The sequence below is a fragment of the Varroa destructor genome, unplaced genomic scaffold, assembly GCF_002443255.2.
Source record: "Varroa destructor unplaced genomic scaffold, Vdes_3.0 BEIS01000002.1, whole genome shotgun sequence".
NCBI lineage: Eukaryota > Metazoa > Arthropoda > Arachnida > Mesostigmata > Varroidae > Varroa > Varroa destructor.
Genome location: NW_019211455.1, coordinates 8,166,202 through 8,185,978, shown reverse-complemented (window position 1 = coordinate 8,185,978; position 19,777 = coordinate 8,166,202). Strand labels below are relative to the sequence as shown.

The 19,777-nt window shown below is 39.1% G+C and overlaps 1 protein-coding gene, 1 long non-coding RNA gene and 7 other non-coding genes across 10 annotated transcripts in view; 7 read left to right on the top strand and 2 right to left on the bottom strand.

Moving 5' to 3' along the window:
* The first annotated feature begins 143 nt into the window (after positions 1-143).
* TRNAI-AAU (transfer RNA isoleucine (anticodon AAU)) lies at positions 144-217 on the top strand. The gene has a single exon. It is a non-coding gene; the product is annotated as a tRNA-Ile (tRNA).
* A 123-nt stretch (positions 218-340) lies between these two features.
* Positions 341-414, top strand: TRNAI-AAU (transfer RNA isoleucine (anticodon AAU)). Its single transcript has one exon. It is a non-coding gene; the product is annotated as a tRNA-Ile (tRNA).
* A 333-nt stretch (positions 415-747) lies between these two features.
* TRNAI-AAU (transfer RNA isoleucine (anticodon AAU)) lies at positions 748-821 on the top strand. Its single transcript has one exon. It is a non-coding gene; the product is annotated as a tRNA-Ile (tRNA).
* A 133-nt stretch (positions 822-954) lies between these two features.
* TRNAI-AAU (transfer RNA isoleucine (anticodon AAU)) lies at positions 955-1,028 on the top strand. The gene has a single exon. It is a non-coding gene; the product is annotated as a tRNA-Ile (tRNA).
* Positions 1,029-1,161: 133 nt separating this feature from the next.
* Positions 1,162-1,235, top strand: TRNAI-AAU (transfer RNA isoleucine (anticodon AAU)). The gene has a single exon. It is a non-coding gene; the product is annotated as a tRNA-Ile (tRNA).
* Positions 1,236-1,368: 133 nt separating this feature from the next.
* Positions 1,369-1,442, top strand: TRNAI-AAU (transfer RNA isoleucine (anticodon AAU)). Its single transcript has one exon. It is a non-coding gene; the product is annotated as a tRNA-Ile (tRNA).
* A 133-nt stretch (positions 1,443-1,575) lies between these two features.
* TRNAI-AAU (transfer RNA isoleucine (anticodon AAU)) lies at positions 1,576-1,649 on the top strand. The gene has a single exon. It is a non-coding gene; the product is annotated as a tRNA-Ile (tRNA).
* Positions 1,650-7,806: 6,157 nt separating this feature from the next.
* On the bottom strand, positions 7,807-14,579 carry LOC147757317 (uncharacterized). The gene is made up of 3 exons (XR_015321643.1): positions 10,076-14,579; positions 9,647-9,912; positions 7,807-8,791 (listed from the first exon to the last, which is right to left on the bottom strand). It is a non-coding gene; the product is annotated as an uncharacterized LOC147757317 (long non-coding RNA).
* Positions 14,580-17,094: 2,515 nt separating this feature from the next.
* LOC111244362 (protein O-mannosyl-transferase TMTC1-like) overlaps positions 17,095-19,777 on the bottom strand; it is a 155,098-nt gene continuing 152,415 nt past the window's right edge. For both annotated transcript variants that reach the window (XM_086979162.1, XM_022791387.2), the window contains exon 14: positions 17,095-18,170. The gene's annotated coding sequence lies outside the window, so the exon portion shown is untranslated. The remainder of the gene's footprint in view (positions 18,171-19,777) is intronic.

Sequence of the window (19,777 nt, the reverse complement as noted above, 5' to 3'; positions counted from 1 at the left end):
ATGGGCCAACCGTGTTTTGTTAAACAATGTTTGGCGAGGCTGAAGGACGGCTCCGTCCTGCGATACACGTGTAAATAATTGACGATAATCTGTTAGTGTTAGCTATATTCTATGCTATTACTTCGTAAGTAAGACACGCTATCGGCCCACTAGCTCAGTCGGTTAGAGCGTCGTGCTAATAACGCGAAGGTCGTAGGTTCGATCCCTGCGTGGGCCAACTTTTTTGAATAACGTTTGAGGAGTCTAAGACATAGCTGCGTGTTATGTTGCATCAAGACAATCGACGATAGTTCGGCAGTATTTGCCATATTCAATGCTATTACATATATCATGCACCATGGGCCTACTAGCTCAGTTGGTTAGAGCGTCGTGCTAATAACGCGAAGGTCGTAGGTTCGATCCCTGCGTGGGCCAGTAGTTTTTTGAACAACGTTTGAGAAGCCTCAAACATAGCTGCGTGCTATGATACATGAAGACAATCAGCGGTAGTATGGCGTTGTTTGCTATATTCTGTACTATTACATCAGAAGTGACAAGCACTATGGGCCTACTAGTTCAGTTGGTTAGAGTGTCGTGCTAATAACGCGAAGGTCGTAGTTCGACCCTGCGTGGGCCGGTAGTTTTTTTTATGAACAACGTTTGAGAAGCCTGAAACATAGCTGCGTGCTATGATACATAAGACAATCGACGGTAGTCTGGCATTGTTTGCTATATCTGTGCTATTACATCAGAAGTACGAGCACTATGGGCCTACTAGCTCAGTTGGTTAGAGCGTCGTGCTAATAACGCGAAGGTCGTAGGTTCGATCCCTGCGTGGGCCAAAAGTTTTTTTTTGAACAACGTTTGAGGAGCCTGAAACATAGCTGCGTGCTATGATACATAAAGACAATCGACGGTAGTCTGGCATTGTTTGCTATACTCTGTGCTATTACATCAGAAGTCACGAGCACTATGGGCCTACTAGCTCAGTTGGTTAGAGCGTCGTGCTAATAACGCGAAGGTCGTAGGTTCGATCCCTGCGTGGGCCAAAAGTTTTTTTTTGAACAACGTTTGAGGAGCCTGAAACATAGCTGCGTGCTATGATACATAAAGACAATCGACGGTAGTCTGGCATTGTTTGCTATACTCTGTGCTATTACATCAGAAGTCACGAGCACTATGGGCCTACTAGCTCAGTTGGTTAGAGCGTCGTGCTAATAACGCGAAGGTCGTAGGTTCGATCCCTGCGTGGGCCAAAAGTTTTTTTTTGAACAACGTTTGAGGAGCCTGAAACATAGCTGCGTGCTATGATACATAAAGACAATCGACGGTAGTCTGGCATTGTTTGCTATACTCTGTGCTATTACATCAGAAGTCACGAGCACTATGGGCCTACTAGCTCAGTTGGTTAGAGCGTCGTGCTAATAACGCGAAGGTCGTAGGTTCGATCCCTGCGTGGGCCAAAAGTTTTTTTTTGAACAACGTTTGAGGAGCCTGAAACATAGCCGCGTGCTATGATACCTAAAGACAATCGACGGTAGTCTGGCATTGTTTGCTATACTCTGTGCTATTACATCAGAAGTCACGAGCACTATGGGCCTACTAGCTCAGTTGGTTAGAGCGTCGTGCTAATAACGCGAAGGTCGTAGGTTCGATCCCTGCGTGGGCCACCATTATTTTACTGAACAACGCTTGAGTCTGGAACACAGCTGCGTGCTGCGATACATATATCGACGATACGTCAGATTACCAACATAGATATTTGCTAATATTGAACGCGGATCGCCTCTGTATAAACAACAAAGTACATCAAAGTCCTTCAAGAACGAAATAGAATTTCAGTAAGCGGGAGTCCAATCAGGAAACAAAGAGATCCCGTATCATCTCTTAGAAGTGTACGTGTTACCACTCTTGCGAACAGACTCAGTCTTGTAGGTACTGGTGCACAAATATATGTGATCCCTAATTCAAGGAGCAAGACCTCTGTTATAAGAACGCACGCATAATCCTATAAATATCAGTAGAGGGACCTAAACTACGTCGATGGTGGAAGCAGTGCGAAAACCTTTTTTCAATTAATTATATTGTAGGTCACCGATAATTAGCGTTAACGCATTCCCTCGAATCGGAAGAACGACAGAAGAATTTTAAGTATAGAATTACTCGGAACTGCATCGCAAAAATGAGGTAAGTTCAAATCTGTGGTATAATTTTGATATAGCTTTCATCACAGAGTTGCTATGCTAGAAAGTTGTTCTTATCCAAATAGCAATTATCAGTGAAAGTTCTGACATGGTCAAAAAATGGGTAAGACAAGTAGAAAGCCCAGCGAAGGCATTATTACAGTAGAAAGCATAGAATACATTGCGAATAAATGTTGCGTAAGTGAGCTCATTCTTTGCGCATGTAACTATTACTTATTTATGTATTAGTAACGTTTCGAGAACCGACCATAAACAGGTTAGAATAAGCCATTTCGCACCTGCTGCAATATATTAATCCTTTTTGTCCTTACGGGAACACGTGGCAGTTTACGTTTGGATTAAGGCGTTGACATATTTGGTTGTAAGCATTTCGTACGAGAAGCCAGCTGTGCGAGGCATTGTCTAACGGTATAGATACCAGACGAAAAACACTAAATATTAGTTCGTGTGATATAAATGTCACATCTTTAAAAAAAAATAGTACTAATTATGCTTATATTGATTAGTATAGGACCAATTTGAAACTTTTCAGTGTATGACCGCTAGATAAGCTGTATCATTAAGCTGTAACATACTATGGATCCCATATCAGCCATGACTGTACCTAGCAAACAGCCCACTAATTCAGCGGTTTGGTGTCGAGCTGATAACGCGAAAGTTGTACGTTAGATCTCAGAGTAAAGCAACGCTTTTCAGGCTCTATCATTATCGGCAATAACAGATGCATGAAAATGTAGACGCGTGAATATGAATTTGCCAGAGCATTAGACGTGTATATACACGACCGCTGTGGTTTATGATAACATTATATCATGGCTAGGACTATACAGTGGCGTCGATACCACTATGAGCAGGGATCGAACCTACGACCTTCGCGTTATTAGCACGACGCTCTAACCGACTGAGCTAATAGGCCCGATGTAATGGCTACGCGAAGCATACAACCTAGTTAACACTATCAGACATGGATGTTTCACAGAAAAGAGCAGAACGTTGTTAGTTTTTTCAAATAGGACTAATATGTATAATCACATCCATTTTCATTTTCGCATATACATGCAGCGCAAGTAAAAATGATAAATAAAACTCGAGTCAAATAGCGCTGTATAATATCTTCTATACATGTAAATATAGTCATTTAGGTACCATTTGTGCTGATCTGATTAAAGAATGATTATATTAAAAAAATCTCGTTCAAAATTTCGCCAACGTGTTTTGAATTGCCTATTGTTGGTTAGAAAAAAAACTTTACGGGCAATCTTACCACATTAAAAGCCATAAGAGCGAATGGACCGTCAAGTCAGCGTCGGTGTTATTAGCAACAAAATGCGTCAATGTAAGAAACGGAGAACAACCAAAGCGTTTTTATGACCGTTGTCTGAATCGAAACTCTTTTTGCGAAATGAGAAAATTCCGTTCAAGCCGAAGGTGCCTATCTCAGTTCCCCATTTGTTTTAGATGCTCGTAAGTTTTCTTTATTGTCAGAATCTTAACTATACGAAACCTTCGACAGTCAATCTAATCCGATAGCAAAGTTACTTTTGGTCACCGAGTCGAAGGCGCTCCGCCCTTTCTTGACCGAAAATCTACTTCACCGTAGATTACGTTAGATTACGGTAGATTAGATTTGTTGTAATTTTTGTGTGATGAATATGACGCCACGCGACTCGTTGTCTATTAAAAGTGCTTTATTAGAATAGGTTATTTGGAAGTGGTCAATAAATTAAGCATCGGTTTAATTGGGAGAATGCTACAAGAAATATGCGATCTTATATATATTCGGGTCCGTCTACATGCAGTAGGCGTATTTTAGCTTGTCGGTATTGAAGTATTGTATCTACTTAAACGTGCCTTCTAGCGTGCTGAGAATTAATTGTATGTAATGATGCGCTTTCAAAATAGTTAGTTACACAATATTAACGTCATCTCCATCGAGTCCAAGTGCGCTCAGCTTACGGTAAGCGAGAGTCTAGGATCGGAAGTTATGAGGCATTCCGAACCACAAAGCACCAAAAACCTATTTTAAACTTATTTTATTCTATTAAGCAGACATAGCTTTTCTAGCTGGATTTAGCCGACCGTCACCGGCCGGAGGCCATCATGGTGACGGAGAAGCACATAGAAAATGTAAGGTCCATCGAGGCATCCATAGGGTCTTGACGAACACCATGATAGTGGACACGTTCGAGTTCATAACGGAACTGACCGTCGTATAAGTCAGCACGAAGGTCACCATCATACGAGTCATCATAATAATGTTATCCACCTAAATCATCATGAGAATCACCGTAGTCTTGAGCATTACAGCCATTATCAAATAGCGACCATGCATCACATAAAGAAGGCGATTATTGCTTACGTTAGCAAGCCAGTTAGATGTGAGACGTATGAAAGGAAAGCCGTCTATTTGACTACGTATAAATCGATTATGGTTTGAAGAGGCGTCTCTTACAGAACAAAGGAAAAACACGATGAAATTCTGTTCATAAAGAAAGACATGACCATTTGACGTGGACGGTCGACTGATGAAATACCTACGTGTACGTGCAGTGTATCTAGTAATTTCTAGGGATTTCAATGCAAAATATTGAAAAATAGGCGTTTTTATAGTTCTTTTCTGTATATACTATGCGGATAAACTTTTTGAGTATTTGTATATTTGAAGAGAAGACATTGGATTGAATTTAGTTGTAAAAGGGATCCAGTGTTATAATGTAATAGCATTCTAGTTTAAGGTGAATAGTGATTTGACGAGATAAAAGTAAAGCGAGTGATTCGCGGAAAGAAAAACGTATTACTAGCGTATTATTACAATTAGTGAAACAGGACCTGTTTGTTTGCTCCGAAGAATAATCTACATGGCTATATAAATGATTTTACGTCCTTAGTTTTGTACCTAATAATAAGACAGTACTATATATACAATGTGGAAAGTCGAGAAAATAGTTAAACACTCTATCGAACCGACGTTAGTGTTTAATTACTAGCATGGTGTAAGCTTCTGACATGTTTCTGACTCAACTGTAGTACTATAAAATGAAACTAATAAATAATATTATGTATATCAACTTTTTGTTAACATAATTATTTACAGCATTTCTGTACTTTTCACTTAAATAAAAGAGCTACACCAGCTTATTTCTAAACATGTTTATAAAACATGTTTAGAAATAAACAAGTTTCCTTCGTGACATTTCCAATGTAGTTTATGTCCCTTAAATCCTAAATTTTAATGAATTCCGATTCATTATTTATCTTCAAAAAAGCGGTTTGTTTCTGATAAACAAACAACGCGTGGTACCGGAAACCAGGGTACCCCGCGTAACAAACGGGAATAGAGACCAGCACCGAGTTAGTCTCGCAAACCTCATGCCGGCATTCACAAACACAATAAACATATGCAAAAGGGATATAGAAGTCCAATGATGAAAATGTACAATTGCAATAACAATGAGCATCGAGTTTCGTTACAACTTTTAAAAGGAACTTCTTATCTCCACGAAACCATTGACAGATCATTCTAAAGTTATAATATTAGCAAACTAATTTGCTTCTAACAAATTTCTATAAAGAATAACGTGGCGATGATGGACATACGTCTACGTCTACCCTGTCTGATCGTTTCTTAACGTTTTTCGTATGTAGCTATTCTATTAACTTGTGTCTGTTTTAAGACTACAACAATGGGCCAATCAGCCGCTTCGCATTGTTCACAGTCAATCGAATCGATTCTATCTATATAACATACACTACAAAAAAACCATTGTAATGAATAAAAACAAATCATACAAACTTATAGCATAAGAGCAAGAAGAAGAAAATTAGGTTTCGTGTACACCAGGGTCCCCGCTTGTACAGCTGAGCCGTATAGAAGTTAGGTCCTCAGACATCTAGCTCCTATTACGCCAGTTCTCAGTTGCTCTATTACCAATTTCTCAATCTGTCACAAACGGAGTTCGATTCCCCAAGAGCAGCGTACATTTCGCCAAACTTGCATCTTCTACACATCTGCCAACAAAGTTATCCTCAAGATAGCTTCTTTAAAGAAAAACAAAATTAGATGCATTATTTCGTTAATTCTTGTACCTATCTTCTGATTACCAATAGAAAAAGTTGCATAAAATAAATAGAAAGATGTTTAATAAAGATTTTTTTCAAAATTATATATATATAGTTCCCTACGTCTTTTTAAATTATAAGACGTACGTATATAACGCCGTCATTGGGGGTCTTTAGTGTACAATTATTATCGTGGCACACAACACGGAAGAGAGCGGGGCTTTATTTCGGGACGGAGAGGTTTGATCTTGATGTTGCATCCTGAATGAATAGGAAGGGTAGAACAAGTTTTCGAATTTTTATCTGAAGGTCAATGTTGCTCGCTTTGCTACAAAGAACTAAAGCTACTACTGACACTAACGATTGAACCGGAAGCTCAGCGGCGAAAATCGCCAAGCTTAACTACTACAGTGCACTGGACTACACGAGACCACAGAGAAAAGTAAATTGTCCGAAGGCGAAGGTGCTTTTTATGATTATCTTTGAAAAAACAAAATGGGTTCGTAGATGACAGGCACGTATATTAGCCACTATGATTATAACCACTATTATTTTAGCCAAATCATGATAAACTCAATATGATAGGCTGATGGACAAACAAGATTCAATATTTAAATACTTTTTTTAGTAGTATTGAAATAGCGGATTTTTTTAATAGCAGAAAATGCATGTTTTAGTTCTTCAGATATTTTTCAATAATCAAACATTCTCAGTTTCTACTATGTTATATTATTTTATATTCGAGGATATTTGCAAGGCTCTATCTATATCGATTCTCTGCCACCTAGAGATATCTCCGGCCCTTAAGATTCTTAGGACATTTTTACAGGAACGAGGTGCGACTTTAACTTTGTAGGGACGTATAAACATACGTACGGATTTGAAAGTATACAGTGGTTACTTCGTAGATCTTTATTGATGCTCGAACGTGGGTTGTGAGTCTTCTAGATAACCTATTACAAACTATATCAAGAGTGTAAAGTATCATTTATGGTCATACTCACTCGAGTTTTACATGTTTCTTTTTCCTGCATCTGTCAGCGTGATCGGTGTAATAAGAATACCGGGGCTGCTAGCTAGGTAAAATATGGAACGCGCCATTTACCTCTAATTTACAACCTACACTAGGGAAAGGAAAGCGTAAGCGGAATGCATCCTAACATATTTGTAACATTAGTAAGCATCAAAGGCGTATATGAATCGAAATTATCTATCTAAAGCATCAGCAACGAAGTCTCCAGTCATTTTTTTTACAATAGCAAATTATATCCCTCATGGACTCGGCCCTAATTTTTAGATAAGTTCGTCTGGTTTCTAGCTCCGTTCATTTCTTCAGCGTTCTGCTAAAATCCAAGGCTGCCCTTATTTGTACAATTGTTCTGACCATTTTGCTGAACTATTTCCCCAGTTCAATAGAATAGGCTCAACAAATTTTCTTTCTAAATAGATTCGCTTTTTACTATGTTTTTAATTACTTCTTTTCGTATTTTGGTTTTTACTGTTCATTTGGTATTTTCACCGTAAACACGATTATTACTTTATAAGAAAACGACAATTTCAGGTTTATTAAAGCTTTACAATTCAAATCATTGTACATTCTTAGCAGTTTTTAAGCATCATTTGGATCACATGTACCCTCAGCCTTCTAGGCCGTCCACTGCTGTCCAGCCTGCTTGCTAAAGTCGAAGTAGGAATGATGGCTATCGCGTTGCACACTGCTACCTATTAACTTCAACTAATTATAGCAAGTAATACGTGAAATGAAAAAAAAATTGGCTATATAAAAGTATTCGATTGCTAATAATATTAATCAAACTAGTAGGGCTTTTTTAAACAATTGAAACGCTGCTGAGATAGTTTCCGTTCAAAAATATATCAGTTTAACGTACGCATCGGCAAACTTTACTCGTACGTTTCTGTTTGTAAAAAGAAAGCTACAAGATCGTTTTACGCGATCTTATTACGTTTTATTATTGTTTCACGCGAAATTACGCGACTAATCATTCCATCTATAAGATCCATAACTTTTTACGGATAAGCCTTCATAATTGGAGCAGTGAAGTTGTTCGCCATTCTTCCTTGATTCATTCGATGACAGTTTTTATTAGCGGAGCCATCGATTTAAGCGTTCAGCTGAACAGTCCCCACTCCCAGTATGACCTAAGCGATGGGCTGACCTTCATTTTTGAAACTGTGGACTTAATAAAGCCTCGTTCAGTCTGTCCAATTCTTCTCTGTCTGAAAACAAGATTAATCTTCACGGTAGAGCCCTAGTCGCCACCTAAATTTTATCTTCCAAAGTTAGTAGTGATCAACTAAGAGTCGTCCACATTCTATTCAAATACAACCTTTTTCCTTAGTTTGCGTTGGTATGTCTTATTGTTCCCGGCATTCCTTCAAGACCGTTAATTAAGGATCGCGGTGTTTCTATTCGAAGAGAGATCTGTCTGGATTTTTATAGGCACGAATGTATCTCAGACATTACTGATGGACGGATCACTAGCGTTAACGACAAGCACGTTTAATCTCGATCGTTTTTCCTTGAACACCTATAATTGAAACACAAAAAGTGTCCTAGGAGTATGCCGTGTATCTGAAATGCTCTCGCAATAGGAGCGGAAAACTGCTGCTCGGTAACTCGGAATAGTCGAACGTTATTTAGGTTTGGTTGCTTAACATTTCGTGCCTTCCTCTGCAACTTTACGGCAACGCTCTATGCGTTGTATTTATACTGTTTTACGTAGCTTTTATAATGTGAAATTTTCTATGGTTTCAGCTAGATCGTGTTAATCGAAATCGGTAAGCTCACTATGAAGAATCGGCTTTGATCAAAGCGTACTCTTTACAAAACTTGTTACTAAACGATGGTTGCCAATCTGGTTGTGCAAATGAATGCAACGCTGTTCTGCCTAGATAAAGCTGCAGATTGTATCGCGCCTTCATAATGTATAATAACACACAATTGTTATTGAACAGGTATGAACAGATATCTGATTTTCACACGGAAGTTTTGCTCTACTCTTCTGAAGACACTTTTCGATAGAGAAACAAACGTGTAGTGCTTAGTCATACGAAATATTTGCCTATTACATCATATGATACCAAATTTATATTAATGATTCTTTGTCACCACCTACGCAGAAAACACGCGGCCGATGATTCTAAAACAAGCTAGGCATATTGTCTTTTTCCAATTATTTCCATAGCTAAAAAAAAAAAAAGAAACATTACGCTGTTAAATTAAGTTATTGTCAATTGGCATTCAGCTTCCCCTATCGTAAGTCGTAGCTGCACTGCGCCAATCCTGGTAAAAGTAGCGGTATCCGCAATAAAAACCCACATATGTCCCAAATGATCTTCTCCATGCCGTGTGATATGAATAGCCGTTATCAGTTATAACCGACCTGTGCGAAACTGATCGCTCCGCGTAGCTCATCGTCTCGTACGCTTTAATAGTATAAAGAGCACTGGATACTTTTTGGCGCCATGCTGTGGGCCCCTTGGCATGCGTCGAGACACGACGGTGACCGATATCGTCATGTTCGTCGTGATTCTTCACCTCATATTGTCCGTAGTTACCGCTCCAAGAACAAGCATACGCGTGCCACGATCGCGACAGGGTGTACCGCTTTTTTGATAGTTTATTTCCATGAGATCTTTCTCCGGCCGTCTGTTACAGAAAAACAAAACCAATTTATTCAAAATTGTCCTGGCGACTTCTCTTCGTTTGCCATAACTAATTGGCTAGCGGCGTTCCTATGGTTTGATTGACACTTTTCTACATGATGGTCAAAAGTAGTCTGCTATACAGAAAAATGTTCGCTTATACTGACCTCGACTGTGGCTCAAGTACCACACTTTACTTACGACCACCGGCAGAAGCCGGCCATGACTAAACTGCAAGGGGAGAATCAAAGAGTCCGAAGGTACCACCACGTTACCGTTACGCTACACTGTTACCTTCTAGTTGTATATCAAACGACGGTGTCTTATACCCTCATACAACAGAATAAGCTATCGTACGATATCCTTATCATGACAGTACTTATAGATTTATGTTTTCCTTCTTGCAGATAACGGTTTGTGCGATTATAGAGAAGGCCTTGCACATTATGCCGGATAACGCGGCAATAAAAATGTTTGGCACACGAATTCTTCAAAAATGTTCCTTCTACAAATTTATCATTTAATTTATTTATTTATTGCCTAAAATTTAACACATATTGTGGTTCAAGTTTTACTTGAAAGTTTTTTACATGACCATAAAATGCATACTTGACGTTTATGTAACTTACAAAGGTACTGAATTTACTCAAGGCAAACAGAATAGACATGATGTCGCCGCAGAAAAAAAAACTTGATTTCAGATAGTCTCTGTGCCACATCTCTCCGTAATTTCTTTAGCTCCCTCAGATAGATGATGGCTATAGCAATGTAGATTTTCCATACTTTTACGTGCGCTGTATAATTATGAATTTATAGCCTACACAAAGGTTATTTGTATGCGTAAGCTTCAGTTCTCTAACCGTACTTTGGACAGTGTTGTGCTTGGAGATATCTAGAGAGAAGGGTAATGTTTAAGGTATATTAAGCAGAAAAACGATATTTTGATATATGTTAAATATACTCTTCTTTATAATTCAGGCATTGAAGCCAGTACTCTGGATGCTTCCTAACAGCTGAGTACCTATGAGCAATCTCGCTAAATGTGGAATGTTTAAATTGTAGGATGGGCTATCTATCGTACTCGTATACGTATGTTTTAAAAACATGGAAACAACCGAAACCATTCGGACTTTAATCTGGCGAAATTAGGGACAAAAGGCCTCGATCTAGGCCTTAATTGATCCATGGCTATGAAGTCCTGCGTTGTCGTCGACAAACCACGGATCACCTGTGAACTGTCAAACTGGACATCGCTGAGACGCTCCAAGTATTCAGGTTACCTGTTAGTCTCTTTTTTTATAGCATAAACAATAAACGTTATCAATTACAACGCCTATAATATAAAACTTGAATTCAGTTTATAACGACTAACAGTAGTTATTACTATTGTAGTATTTTAGATTTAAACTAAGTCACACATATCGTACAGTGGTATATGGTACCATAGCATAAAAATATAGAGATGTTATATGGGTGTATTTGTTCAATTCCATTCCTACTTGCCTGTGTTGCTACCTCAACGGATGTAAAAGGCTTTAAGCTGCTAATTCAAGTTTCACACATTGGCTTAATGGCCTACAGATGAAAGGTGTTCCCGTGGGTGGTATTGTTTCATTTAATATCAAATATGCTCTATAGTGTAATAAAAATAATCGCCAAATATCAAATTGAACCAGATTTAGTGTCTCCATTACGGCAGACGATACAAAATCAGTGTTCAAAAAAAGCCGGCAATATTATTCATTTATCATTATTTACACGTTAATCTAAACGGTGTTTGCCGGTACAGAAAGGAACATAACAACACAGCTGGTGGCTACGCTGGTGCCAATGGTAGTGCCCCGCAGAGTAAGGACCGATACCAATTCCGAATGATTCCTTTTTTATCCAAATAGTATGAATAGCCTTGGTCAATCACAATAAGCTTGTGCGCCACTGGCTACTTCGCATAGCTCACAGTCTTTTATCACTTGGCTATATGCAACACTATGGACTTCCTGACGTGGCGCACCGTCACTTTGTCTTAGGTATTTTAAGACCTGATAGTGACCGATATCGTGATGATCCTCCATTTCATATCTGCCATGGGACCAAGCCAGTCACGCGAATCGCCTGTTCGAGCCACTTCAAAAACTAGCACCGAGGATACGCTTGCCTCAATCGCCATTGACTTCGAAATTTTTGTCCGTTCGTCCTCGTGTAATCTTTTTCCAACTTTTGACATCCGAAAAATATATCCAGCTCATCTAAGCTTCTTCTGAAAAGCTTCCTCGCTTTGTTGCCCAGTTGGTTGTATAGTTGTCGCCGGTCTGTAATCAGGACTCTCGAACGGTAGCTGTTGTACAGAGAAAGGCTTTTTTTAGACAGACCGCAGCCACTTTGTTAGCGACTCTCGCTGCCCATTGCCTGCTAGAGGAGGATGCGATGATATCCCAATGTATAAGCCATTCGGCAATGTTGTATGGAAATTCTCCCTTAAAATCTCCCCAAAAACCCAACTACGTATCCCTCTGTAGTCCAAACTTTCGAAGTGCTTCTATCCAGTTTGTTCTACTGACTTGCCCAAAGACGTTCCTATACCAGTAAAGATAATAATAGAGGACTTCGTTTTTCGTAGGTAAATTCTACGACAACCGGAAGTGCTTGTTTGCGGGACCTGTTTGGGCTCCCTTTACTTCTGCAAAAGGAGCAGCCATTTATCGTATATCTTCGCAAATGCAAATACCGCAGTTAATACTCTCTAATAATGCCTATTGGTATTAATTTATCATGGTACATGACCACTTTTGCCGACTGCCAAGTCCTGTTCTGCGACTTTCCCTTTGACATACGACTGAGAGTCATGCCAACTCATCGTCGGTGCAAACTTCGTTGTACGAGCCTAGGGTGCCTTTCGTTTGCCCACATTTGTTATATACATGGATTGGCGCGGTAGGTGATATCTGAAACATTCTCTGCGTCCACGCCTTTTCGTCACCACTCGCAATCTCATTACAGCCTCTAGAGAAGGCAGTTAGAATCTCGCGGTGAAAAATCTCTTGAAAAACCAGGGTTTTACTCATTCCAAAATAATAGCTTCAACTAAACCTTTAGATAACAAAGTGGTTGCATGGATATCTGTGTTTAAAAATGGTGCTTGTGCTAATATCTCACAGTCTTTCAAGTATTAGAGACGACCTATTTCCACCCGCATTGTACCTTAGAAGGCCCTACGAGTCAAAGTTTAGCATATGTCTGACGAATTTCCCTCTCGACATATATGACTTCGAGTCGAAACAGATTTTGGTTAAGAGGGTCTGATTGTATCAGCGTAATAGCTAACCTCTTTTTTAAAAAAAATCGGCGATGGCGATACTCTTGAGCGTTTAACGGTATAATTCATTGCATTCCCGTACGTTTAAATGATACGTTGATACAGATCACTGGCTCTATGGCGCTTTCCCATCTTGAATTATTTAGAATTTACAGCGTAGATCAGTCATTTTTCCCTTAGCAACCTGGCTTTTCAAAGAAAAATATAGCAAATAGGTAAAGATTGTGCCTAGTGGAAAAAAATCAACGCCTACTAACTTGGTTTCTGTTTACTGAAAACAATGGCGCTGGTAAAGCCCTGCGAGGATTTATGGAAATTCGCTACTCATGAGAACGAGTTGCTACGATCGCGAAAAATATTAATATGTTTCTAAATAATCCATCGACCCAGAGTTATAATGAACTTTGGTCGTTTATTTAGCCAATACGCAAGACACATTTGGCCAATTCTGTGAAATCGGACAAACGAAAACAAAAAGACAGTTAAACATAATTTTATTGCTATATATATATATATATATATAGGTAAATCTTGCTTGTCTACCACTCAGCCAAGGGAATTTAATTAGTTCAGTATATGCTAACTCACTAACCACATCCGAACCGTACGAACTGTCAATTGCAAGGTAACATTCTCTGTTACGATCTGTTTTTCCGTCAAATGTCTATAAATTAGGAGTGAAAATCAAAGGCACTCTAATAGGCCAACAATATAATTTATTTCTCAGAGCTACACAATATATATATAAATAGGGGACAGAACCTTACGTTGTTAAGATTAGAAAATATAGATAGAAGCAAAAATATGTCATCCAGCTTCCTTTATCACTAGCCATGATGATAATCCTAGTGGTAATGATGACCATGGTGGAAACCGATATGAATCCTGAAGGGCTTAACAGAGGGGTGAGAATAACCGTGATCAATCACGACAGGCTTGTATGAGATCGTGTATACCGGCTGCTTTGTATAGGTAACGGTTTTGTACACCTTGCTAGTGTACGACACCACAGGTTCTGCGACGTGGTCCGTTGCCACATGATAGTAACCGTCGTGATGCTCAAGCTCGTGTCCGCTGTCATCACTGTGATAATCATGTAAGTCCCCTGCGTAGACCGCTCCGAGAGCTAAGACCAAGCACACGCCAATTCGGATGGCGGTGAAGTTCATGATTTTCGTTCGTTCGTTCGTCTTCGTGAGCTCTTGTTTCTCTCGATCGCTGAAATCAAGTAAAAATCTCTTAGACGATTTTAGTCTAAGAGATCCTTACAGATTTCAATAGTTTGCCTATCTATATATGTACGTACAGCTGTAACAGTTCTGTGATTTTGCTTGTCTGGTCCTGGCTCTTTTGTACCCGATGCTCAAATATGGTCGGCATACGAAGAATAGCCCACTACGACTGAGTGGTACCCAGGAGCTCAAGCGCATTACTTTGCTAACGGCTTTCGCTGACCGTCGTTTCACTACCAAGCGTCAAAGGAGAGGGTGTGAAGGCGTATTGGCACGCATACGATATGTTATTATATAATATATTATAATACGACGGGATAATTGTATTTTCTATCTGCGATTCTGTTTAATATTACCATGAAATTTTACCAGCGTTACGCCTAGTTCCTATTTCTGGGTTGGTCACTATCAGTCTGGATTATTTTCCTTGTTTCTTGGCGTTGTTTATTGGTGTGTTATGATTTGTTGTGCTCTTATCATAGATAAATCGATAAGCTGACAGGTTTGTTGTTGCTGCTGCTGCCGCCGCCGCCTCTTCTGCTCGTATTGTTGTTGTTGTTGTTGTTGTTGCTGCTTGTGTTGTTATCTGTTGTTCTTAATTTTACTGTCGGTTACAGCCTACTGAAAAATGGACCCATTAATGATTCTGTATTTATTAAACATGCTAAATGGTGATTTCTATTGTTTGGCAGACTGGTGACGAACTGCTTGTATGGTAATGCGGTCAATAAACGATAGCCCACAGAAAAACGCTTGTAATGGTGTAATAAGGAAACATTACTTTGATAAGGGGGCATTACATAACGGTCATTCCAAACTACAGCGCCATAGAGAATGTAAGCTTTCCTTGTGGCAATGTCCGTGTGTATACGAACTTACTGTTAAATATCCCGCAGATGTTACTTGGTTAATGTGGGTTTCTTTGAGAAATTATTAATCAAGATATCATACATGTTTAAAGATGTCTTATACACGTAATTTAATAACGGGCAATACACGTTGTCGCAACTATATGAAAATTGATATATTTTGCTACAAGTAGCGTTCGCATGACTTCAAGTCGACCAAATCCAATGGAGTTATTCAGATTTTGTCTAAATTGATCTGTCTAAAAATATCTAAATTGATTGATTGATTGATTGATTGAGAAATACATCCAATACGACCCAAACATCGATGAATTTTCTAGGATCCATTCGATTATTTACAACGGCTAACCAGAGTAAAGAGCGTATCCTTATCGCAAAATTGTCATACTTAATTGGCAAACATATGGAATAAACTTTGATACCTTCAATGTAGTAGATCAGTAATGCAAGTCATTGTACTTCGTTTGAATTTTACTTAATCATTGTGGGTACAAGGCGAGAAGAAGACCATAGACGAGCTATTGCTCAAATTAATGTAAAAAATATTCGTAGAATTTAACGTATGGCTTTGAAAAATAGAAAGCAAAAGGCACGAGTATAGTAAACACGAATGATGATAGTCGCAAAGCTATCGGCATTACTTTTATTAGATGGTGTTTGAGATATCATTATTCGAGACCTTTTCCCCCTCCATAAACGGAAACACTGGACGCGGGGGACCGCGTATCGATTTCCCGACGGGAGGTCAATTTTCGTGCATTTTTGATATCTCGAATCGCAGTTGATTATTTTTTTATATGCTTAAAAAGTAAGATTTGACGTTCGGATCAACTAGGCTTTCTCTGGATGGATTTTATTATCTGCGATTCCGGTACCGGGAAGTGAACCGGAGCCGCATGTTCTAGCTAATAAACCATGCTGCACTAAAACCGATGTTCAGAACAGCAGAAGTATCGCGCCATACTGCTGTGCCTATTTAAACAATATCTGCCATACAGTTCTACTTGTTCAGCACTCATTTCTCAATCTTGTAGTAAAAATCCTCCTCCTCCTCAATTATATATTCATACGTACTCCTATACAACGACTATTATGATTCAGCTATCCCTTGATCCCTAATTAGTAAGAGGTAACAGGGGGGCATCTACAAAAGATTACCTTCATAATCCAGTTACTGCGAATTAAATTTTTAGACAATCGGCGCATACGCAAACGAGCATCGAGAGGGATATATTTTCAGAAAGTACCAATTGTCGTTACGAAAGTTGCTTTCACCTATCGAAATATATTGTCGTAGATATACATTAAGGGAAAGTTCGTTATAGTATTTGATTTGCAAGTTTACTACGCTAGACATAACGTCCTGTTCTAAATAAGTCTACATTTTGAGATGTTTTATTTCCTAGTAAACAACAATAACTGCTAGCCATGATCTATAGTGAAGTACACGTGCTTTATTAATACAATTTAAGCACAACTATAGTTCGCACGGTCACTTTTCCACGACTTCTCAAAGGATTTTTCTCTTTCTAGCCCAGGGATCTAGTTAATCTCCTTCTAGTGCAACAAACGCCTTAAAAGTGAACCTTCTATTATTTTCCTTAACTTTAAATCTCGCTACACAAAAACTACTCGCTACTAAAAAAAAAAAATACAAATTATGCGAACCAATAAAATATTAATAATAACATCTATCTATATTTAATAGAATAAATAATTCACAATATTAATTTTCCATGTATTTATATGATTAAAGTAAGATTTGCAATTAATACTTTTAACGAAGCGCAGACTATTTATTGAAAAGCAAAATATGTAACGCATTTGCCGATTCTAGATTGTGCATCGGTGTTGAAGTTTTGGTCGAAATTGGTCATCAGTTTCATTTAGTATTCAAGGCAAAGATTCTGCCTCGTTCAGGTATAGCGTTCTACTGTTGGCCGCATGATCATTTTGGTCTCGATGCGAATGTTTCAAACCCAAACGCGAAATATGGCTGTTGCTGTGGGCATCATACAGGAATTCCGGTGCAAGTTTTTTTTCCCTTGTTATGCAACGTGCATCCACTTAACGACAATGGAGGCGTCACAACTTCTATCTAGACGCACTGTAGCTAGATTTGGGGGGTTTCTAGCCAAAGTCATTGGGGTAGATCTTATCTGCCCAATTATGGTACGTAATAACTACTGGGATTCGTTTATATAGCAGTCCTAACAATAATATTATATAAACAAGTTGAGAAATGAATAACGATAACGACAAGATATCTCTATATGTAATTAAAATAGTGTGTATCAATCAATTCGCTTTTGCTGATACCAGTTAAAAGCTTCACAATGGGTCTCACAAATAAAAGTCTCAATGGTCGAAGATCGAATCACGTAAAACAGTCCGCGTCATATTTGTCAAGTTTGAGAACTTTGCCAAATGACCAAGAGAGGGCACCAAAGGGCATGACATTTATCATTATTTTTTCTGTATCTATAGCGTCTCGTATCGTTTAAGTTGTTGGGAACTTGCTTTCCAGCCAGAATGTATGTGTGCTGTTTGGCCAAATCATCCATTTCCACTCGTTGCCCCTTATCGCATCCATGGCAAGAAAGAAAATTCCAGAAATCTCTTCGAATCAAATGTTTATCTTTAATTCTTAATATTCGCCTTAAGGGCTTTGGTTGCTGATAGCTCAGAGTGATGACATAGGATGTGGAACAGCAGTTGTTAGTTGGCTAGATGATACGCGAGGCGATTGCAAGTTACTATCCGCAGTCCTGGTACTCGATTAAGGAAGGGGACGCTGACGCAAATGAGGCTCACCACCATAAGATATTCTCAAACGATGGATGTCTTCCTGCATCTCGCAGTAACGTTTACCGTTAGAATCTCAGAACTGACTCTTACTTTGTTGCCGTTTATCTACACACCAATAAAAGCCTATTCAATAATATCCGATGTGCGCTGTTGATATATATATATATATATATTGATATGCACGATCGAAATACAGCAGATTGTCTACCTTACAAGTTTAATTTATCGCTACGGTTTTTTCCCAGCGAACGTTTCATACTGTTTTCTGTACACACTCAACTTTTGCTAAACCGTAGCTTTAACACACTTCACATCATAGTCCTAGTCGCCTACGATACCAATGCGAACCTAAAATCTGCAGAGGTAAGTTAGGTAGTGTGTGAATATGGTTACTCTCACAAGTCGCATTTTCATGCCCCGATAGTACGGCTTACATCTAATCTGTAGCGTTTTTTCAGACGCCGTTTTCGCTATGCTTGTCGTTGCCAGTATCTCGCGAGCACTGCTGTCGGGCTATACGCGGTCGTTATGATTACTCATTCCCATTTTCGGAACTGGCCTGTTTGCCTTTTTTTCGAATGGAAGGGTTTCCGCCGGCACGGACGATTTTTACGTCACATACTGGCCGTATTTGTTGCCATCTTTTCGCAAAAAAAAGAAGCTGTTCTTGAAGTTTTCTTAAATCCTGTTGCAGGAATTTTATCTGAGTTGTACACATTAGCCAGCTAGTTGTTATTAGGACGTGAAAAGCACATTTTCGACTCTCCTAATCTGTACAACGACTAAGCAAATTTTTTAGACATTTACGTCGGGAACGTTGCAACATCCGTAAAACGTTCGCCAGCTGCCCGAGGTAGGCGCCATTGAGGAATCTTTGAAGACTGAACTGCCTAAAAAAAGGACACGTATGTGTGCCTTTAGCGTCCTAGACCCACTTATAAGGTGTTCGCATGCTAAATCTAGGAGCACATCGCGTGGCTTAGGTTTGAAACCTAACGTAGACAAACCTTTGTTAGACGACAGGGGTTAACCGTTTGAAGTAAGCTCAACGGCAGTAGCATCGGTTGTGAAAGCTTGGCGCATCATTTTCAACCTTGTTTCATTCATACAATGCCAAATGTACTGCTTTCATCTGTATAGGGACCAATGAAGTTCTTACGTTCATGCTAATTCTTATTTTATGATGTCCTGTTATCAGGGTCATTAGTGTGCTTGCTCGTTAGAAAGTTGCCTGTCTAATTGCTAGAAGTATGACTTTATATATATGTGCTATGTTAGTTAATGAAAGCCCGCTATTGGATGAAATATTTGTTCTGTGCGACCTCATCATCAGCTTGGCTTATCGAGTGTGAAGGCTGACACGCCAACAAACGATTACGGTGTTAAGAGCGAAAAGCTGTTAGCACTTATTAAGAGTTAAAGTTAACACTTACTCACTTTTCGTAGTTATTGCAAGACCGCTGAAAATTACTCAGAAAGACCGAAGCAAGCTTTTATAGGTTCATTCAATCTAGAAGCGCTTACTGCTATTAGAATGAAATAGGCTCACGCGGCTGCCATGGCCGATCTGATTCCACGTAGATTCAGGTACCTGGCAGAGAATTATTCTTGTCTCAGTGGTAGATCGTAGATATATGCCATCTTATT